Raw genomic sequence first — 7,828 nt, 5'->3', positions numbered from 1 at the left:
AGCCACCCAGGTGCCCCGACAGTATTATTTTTAACTGGTGCAATTGTGGAAGGCACCACACTAGTCACACCTTACATATTGGTACAGTGATTTACATTTTAGAACCCTCACATACCCAGTATTCTATCCAGTCCTCACAGCAACCTTGTTAGGTTTTATCCCTATGTTTTAGTTGGGGATCCTGGGGCCCAGAGATGTTAAGTGACTTCCTGAGGGTCACACAGCTGCAAGTAGCAAAGCAAAGACTGTGCCAACAATTCTATCCTCAAATTGAGGTCTGCTTCTCTTTTAATTTGTAATAGAGTGCTATTGTCTTTAGATGTGAGCTCCACAGGGCAGGAAGTTTTGTCTCTTGCCAACATCCCAATTCTTAATGCCCAGATCAGAGCCTAGCCAGTAGGAACTCCCACCAGATTTTGTTGAATGGATTATTGATTACGTTATGATAAAATCAGTACATACTTGTCATGGACATTTTTGAAAACATAATAGGAGTTAAAAAAAAAAACAATATCCAACCATTCAAACATAAGTGCTGTTGCATTTCTGACAATTTTTTTTCATTCTCTGCACACATTTATTCAAATTTTAGGTGATTTTTTTAAAAATTAATTATTTATTTATTTTAAAAAGGAAGAAGAGAAGGAGAGATAATCACAAGCAGACTCTGCGCTGAACACAGAGCCTGACACTGGGCCTAATCTCAGAACCTTGAGATCACAACCTGAGCCAAAATCAACAGTCAAATACTTAACTGACTCCACCAGCCAGGTCCCAGATTTTAGTTTTATGTTGTACTTTGTAATTATGATAGGATGTATTAGGCATATGTATGTATGTATATGTGCATGTATATAACTGTTTTAGTTGTTCTATCATCTCTTCTGAGAAATTTCACTATTCTTAATTCATAGAGTTTAGCTGAGTTCATTTTTCTGTCAGAGCATTTAGTCTTTGAATGGTTCAATAATTATTTAGAAAAACAGCAATAACAATAGCTAATATTTATTCAGTGTTTACTGTGATCCAGGAATCCTAATACAACATGTATTAATAGTTTGCATGTATCATCTCATTTAGTCATATAAATTAGTGATTATTTTTATTCCATGTCTTAAAATGAGGAAACTGAAACAGAGAAATATAGTAGCTTCACAAATCACACAGCTGGTAAATGGGAGAGTCAGGATTTAAATTTGGGGAGTGTGCCTGCAGAGCCACTCTAGGCGATGTGGGAAGAGCCTGCCTGAGAGTAAACCCAAGAAGGAAGCCTGGGATGGACAGAGAAGTTGGCTCTGCCAGCATTTGTCTTCCCCACATCCAGCTATTTCTGAAGACATTGCTATTTCTAGATAGACTAGTTCATGAGGTATGAAATATTCAAGGGTATTTATGGCTTCATTATCTTAATAGCAAAAGACCAGAAACAGGCCAAATTTGGCCATCACTGGAAAAAAAAAAAAAAAGGAAAAACCAATCAGTCGACTGTATAATTTAGGAACCTTCTAGATCAGTTACCAAAAGGCATGTAGGACTTTTTAAGGTTAGGTGGACATTGTAGGCACAGAATGCTAAATTCTGCTGACATCACTCAACATTTTCTGGGAAAACAAACACGATTACACCTTTTTTAAACTAAGGAAATTTCCCCAACAACCCCCAATCTCACATACGTATATTACATATATTACATAATTGTTACAAACTCTTCATTCTTTTTGCCATAAGTGTCCTGGGCAAGCATTGGGATATTGACTCAACTGCAAGTAAACAATCAGGAAGACATTGCTTATTTCGGTCTGTTGGCCCATCTACTAGCAGAACTTGTGAATGTTTCAGCTGATTAGTTCTATTGTCTCCTCAAATATGATGACTCCCCGTAATGTGCCAGTAGTCAGTACTTCTCAGCTAGATACCTTACTAATATTCAAGGAAATATTGTTAGTTTCCCTTTTGAATCTCTCTATCCATAGCTATGGTCCCTGAAACCAGGAAAATCCCATGATGTTTTGACTTTTGCAGGATAACTTTTTTTTTTTTTTTTGGAAATTCTGTTAGATAATCCTGATTTAATTTTTATGGTATCTAAAAAATTTTTAAAAAGTGGAAAATGTTACACAGGTTATATTATCACTGATCAAACTTCACCATTAGAGTATGAGTTTCTACCAAAACTTCAGTCTGCCGAGTGGCTGAGTGGATCACTCTCCTCTGAGATAGCCAAGTGACACAAGTTAAAGAGCAAATATTTATACCAATAGTAGGTAAGTGTATAGGATAGGCTGTGATGTAGGTAATGGTTCAGAATCAAAGAGGCTTCTTAAACTCTGCAGAAATAACTAAAATCATTGCACCCATACCCTTGAAAAAGAGAAAGTCTTGGAGAGATTCAAAGAGGTCATGCATTGCCAAAGGTAAGCCCCTGGTTCAGAAAAAAAGAAAAGAAAGAAACCTTGACAAAAATCAGAATATACAGGGGGAAAAAAAGGAAAAAAAAAAACATTGGCAAAAGTCAGAATATACACTGCTTAGAGGTCATTGTGGTGTTCACAAAACTGTTGTCTGATCATATAAAGTACTCTTCGTAGGTTTAGAAAAAATTGCTTCATTTTCTAAAGAGTATAGCCAAGGATGTTTCCATTATATGTCTTATTTGTCAGCAACAAAATCCCAGCAAGATTGACATGGACAGGAATCACTGCTTCAAAGCTCTATTATATTCCTCCAGCCCTCTTCACCCCCACAAATGGGCAAAAAGTATCTTTTGGTCATTTTTTCTTCTCAGGATGCACTGAGGCTTTTTGGCACTGGAGAGGAAGCGGCAGTGAACAATCTGTTTGATATTTTTGTTTCTGATATGGGGAACTCCAACCCATCTTTCCAGGGAGAGGGCACACCTTTTACTGGGACTCTTATTTAATGAACTTTGCAAAACCTTGGCTTTTATTAACAAAAAATTCATCCTCAATCTTCAGGAAAAGTAGAATAAGTAAATAAAGTTCTAAAACTAAGATTAGCAAATGCTTTCAGGAATACTCAACTTCCCTTGGCCTAAGGCATTCCATTAGCTTTATTTTATTTATTTATATTTATGTATGTATGTATTTTAAGTAGGCTCCACAGCCAACCTGGGGCTTGTACTCATAACCCTGAGTTCAGGAGTCAAATGTTCTACTGACTGAGACAGTCTAGGTGCCCCTCATGAACTCTAACAACAATGAAATAACTGCTTTCAGGATTCACCAGCTTTCACCTTATGCATTAGTAAGAGATCACCACAACAAAATTATTTCTAGGATTTCATCCAAATGAAACCATACAAGATACTCTCTTTAGTGTCAGGTTTCATTTGTTCAAGATCATGCTTTTGAGATCTATCTGTGTTGTTGCATGAATCGGTACATTGTTCCTTTGTGATTGCTGAGTAGTAACCCGTTATTGAATACGCTGCAAGTCTATTCGCCTCTTGATAGACATTTGGGTTGTTTCCAGTTTATGGCTATTATGAATAAAGCTGCTTTATGAATATTCATATTTAAGGTGTTTTGAGGACATGCTTCTTTTTCCCTTTCAGATAAAGACCTACAAAGAAAATTTCAAGATCATGGGGTAAGTGTATTATTTATAAGGAACTACCAAGAAGATTTCCCAAATGGTGCTATTATTTTATACATATACCTGCAATGTATAAGAAATCCAGTTGCTACCCTTATACATACTCACTGACAATTGGTATTGAGATTATTTATTATCTGTGAGCCTTTTGGTGGGTATGTAATGGTACCTCATTGGAACATCTTTCTTGTGCCAAGAGGCCATTTGGATATCACTTTTCTGAAGTTTCTGCATAAAAATCTGGTCTGTTTTGGAGAGCTTGGTTGTCTCAGTCAGTTAAGCATCTGACTCTTAATTTCAGCTCTGTCATGATTTCATGGTTGTGAGATCAGGCTTCGGGCTGGGCATGGAACCTGCTTAAGGTTCTTACTCTCCCTCTGCCTCTGCTACCCTCCTCCCCCAAAAGTCTGTTTTTATTGGATTGTTTATCTTCTTATATTATATTATAAAAAGACATTACATTAAATATATATAGATAAAGACTTAAATATAAGACCTGAAATACAAAACTCCTAGAAGAAAACATAGGGGAAGAGCTTCAGGACTTTGAATTTGGCAACTGTCTCATGGCCATGACACCAAAAACATAGCCAACTAAAGCAAAAAGGGACTAACTTAAAAACTTACGTGCATCAAAGGAAACAATTGTAAGAATGAAATGTGAAAATACAGAATGTGAGGAAATATTTGCTCATCATATCAGATAAGGAGTTAATATCCAGAATATATCAGGACCTTCTACAATTCAACAACAATAAAATAATGTGATTTAAAAATGAACAAAGGACTAGACAAGCCTCCAGAGCAGATATATCAATGGTCAGCAAGCATATGGGAAGATGTTCAGCATCACTAATTATAAGGAAATGAAATTCAAAACCACAAGCAGATATCACTTCCCACACATCACGATGACCACAAGCAGAAAAGCAACAGAGCAAGTGTTGGTGAGGCTGCAGAGAAATCAGAAGCCAGGTACAACGTATGGGAAGGCACACTAGTGCACACGCATTTACTGCAGCATTAATCACAACAGCCAAGATGTGGAGGCAACTCAAAGGTCCACAGAGAGAAAAATAGATGAAAATAGATGAAAAATAGATGAAGAAAACATGCTATAGACATACGAGGGAAGACCGTGCAACCTTGAGAAACAAGGAAATCCTGTCACAAGCTACTAGGGGGACAAATCTTGAAACCATTATCCTAAGCAAAAGAAGCTGTCACAAAAGGACACATACTATATGAGTGCTCTCACACAAAGCATCTAAAGGAATTAGTCATATTAACAGAAAGTAGAAAAAGGGTTGCCAGAGCTGGGGGCGGGGCGGGACTGAGGGCTTACTGAGTATAAAGTTTCAGTTTTGCAAGATGAAAACATTCTAGAGATCTGTTGCACAACAATATGAATGTACTTAACACTACTGAATGTACACAAAAATGATCAAAACGGTAAATTTAATGTATTTTGTCATCTCAGTACAAAATTAAAAATAGAACAAGCAAAAACAGATGAAATTTTGTGCCCCACGTGAAAATATAATCACATTTTAATATAATCGCCAACCTCACAGGACATCCTGCTGGTCAGCTCTATTGATGATACTATTACAATAGGCCATCACAAGCAGGAAATAGCAGACATTCTAAACACCTTAGTAAAATAATTATGTACCCAAAAGATACATAACCTGGGAAAGTACAGTCTTTCTACCCCACCGATTTTTTTTTTCTGGAGTCTGAGACATAGCAGAGTATGATCTCTAGAATGAAAGCATGAAATATAAATTGTTGCACCTTGCCCTATCTCCACTACCACCAATAAGGAAAGACATAAAACTTGAAGGGCCTTTATAAAGAATTTAGGTTTTGAAAACGCATATATCACATTTGTGATGACTGTGTGTTTGCATATGTATACATACATGTGTGTATATATACATACACACATACATGCAAATACACATGTTTCTCTCTACCAGAGAAGTCATAAAGCTGCCAGCTTTAATTGGCCCTGGGCATGAGAAGTCTTTCCAGCTGGTTCAGTGTAAGCATTTTCAAAATCAATGGCTGCATACCATATGCTAGGAGGGATATTGTAAATGGAGCACATCTGGAGCAGCAATTACAATTCGAGTCACCGCCTTATTAATTTCTTAGAAGTCCCCTTTTATTCTCCAAAACTAAAAACCAAGCTAAAAGGGAATTTGATAGAAAGCACCACCTCTACTTATTTCAAGTGTTTGAAGATGACACTAACATCTATAATCCTTCCAGAAAAGCGACACTGCGTTGGGTTAACAATTTGATGTGGAAGGATGGTTACAAATGCTTCCTCTTGGCATTTTCATTAGAATAGCCTTACGTCGTAAGCCAGTGTTATATTCTGCTAATTGCCAGTTATTCCTATTTAAAATCTACGTAAATAAAGGGAAGAGGAGCTGCCCAGTAGGTTGAGCTAGCCACTTGGTTTTGGCTCAGGTCATGATCTCTGGGTGGTGAGATCTAGCCCTGAGTCAGGCTCTGTACTTAGCGTGGAATCAACTTAATATTCTCTCCTTCTCTCTCCACCCCACCCTCCCCACCTTTTATCTCACTCTCTAAAATAAATAAATGAATCTTTAAAAAAAACTAAAATAAAGCCATTATGTCACTATGAGACAGTCTTAAGCCCTAATTCTTTGTATCACCTGAACTTCATGCACTGATTTCCAACCACCTGTGACTGGTAGAACACAGTGCTATTTAAGTGACAAGCCTTGGCATCAGAGTAAAGCCCAGCAATCTCTGAAAAAGTCTAGGTACACAGCAACTTCAGTAAATGGTCACAGGTCCCTTTAGTGATGTGCCGCATAAATATCTGCAAACCAAACTTTATTATCGGTGTGCCCTCTTCAGTGATGGGCCTCTGGAAATTGCATGAGAAATCATATCTATCTACTGTGATCATTCAAGTCACACTGTTGTGTTTGCTAGATGTTGGATATTCTAAAACCTTAGTTAGTTGCTTGCTTTTTTTTTTTTTTTTTTTCAGTTTGATGATGCCCCATTTATCCAGTAGCTATCACCAAAGTTCTCTAGAGGAAAGGTCAAAACCTTCTGATCACCGTTCTTATCCTCCCACCTACTTTGATAACCATACCTGTCTTTGCTCCAGTGATTGAGAGTGGCATTCAGCTATAAGCCCATTTCAATAGCAATATTTCCTACCTTCGTCTCTCAGGGAAAAGAGGCGAGTCACCTCTGTTCTTGACAAGCAATGTGCAGTCAAGCTTGGGCTGTGGGTGCTATGATTAATTTAAATCCCTGCAAATGTCTTCATTCCAATTCTCAGCTTCCCTCACTCCCAATCAACATTCCAAATTCCATATGAGAGACCAAGAAAACCTATGAATGAACTGCCCTTCAGTGAACTAAGAGTGTAAAACCCTGAAGTTTACAGTTCTTCCTTACATTTCTGTAGAATTTGGAAGAAACCATGTTGCCCTCACGTCCTTGTACTCCCCGCATAATAGCCCATCACAACAGCCCCCAGCCTACCCAAGCCTTGCCTTCAAAAGCTTATAGGTGGCAGAGCTTTAAAAGATCTAGCACAGGGGTGCCTGGGTGGCTCAGTGGGTTGAGCCTCTGCCTTCAACTTGAGTCATGATCCCAGGGTCCTGGGATCGAGCCCCACATTGGGCTGTCTGCTCACTGGGGAGCCTGCTTCCTCCTCCTGCTTCCTGCCTCTCTGCCTACTTGTGATCTCTCTCTTTCTCTGTCAAATAAATAAATAAATAAAATCTAAAAAAAAAAGGGGGGGGATCAAGCACCATACAGATCTGAGACCAAATGCATTCTCAGAAGGCAGTGATATCTCTTGATGATGGTCAAGAGGAGGCCTCTAGATGGGGAGAAGAGAGAAGGCAAAAGTCCTTCTGAATCAGATATGATGCAGGCTATCAGAAGAGGTATGATTACACAGATTAAAGAAAAAGTTTTTCACTCAAGCACAGTGATTTCCAACCCAGGGTTACTTGGGCAACATCAGGAGCCATTTTGGTTGTCACACTAGAAAACCTCCTGCAATGCACAGAACAATCCCACAAGAAAGAATTACCATGCCCCAAATGTCAATAGTTCCAAGGTTGAAAAACTCTGCTCAAGTTACAGAGAAGGAAGCTCTGAAGCTATGAATTTTAGAATGCTACCTTGGGTCACCTCTTCCTTCATT

The sequence above is a fragment of the Mustela putorius genome, unplaced genomic scaffold (genome assembly GCF_011764305.1).
Source record: "Mustela putorius furo isolate JIRA1106 unplaced genomic scaffold, ASM1176430v1.1 tig00000721_pilon_pilon_pilon, whole genome shotgun sequence".
NCBI classification, from domain to species: Eukaryota; Metazoa; Chordata; class Mammalia; order Carnivora; family Mustelidae; genus Mustela; species Mustela putorius.
This window is presented reverse-complemented; position numbering follows the sequence as displayed.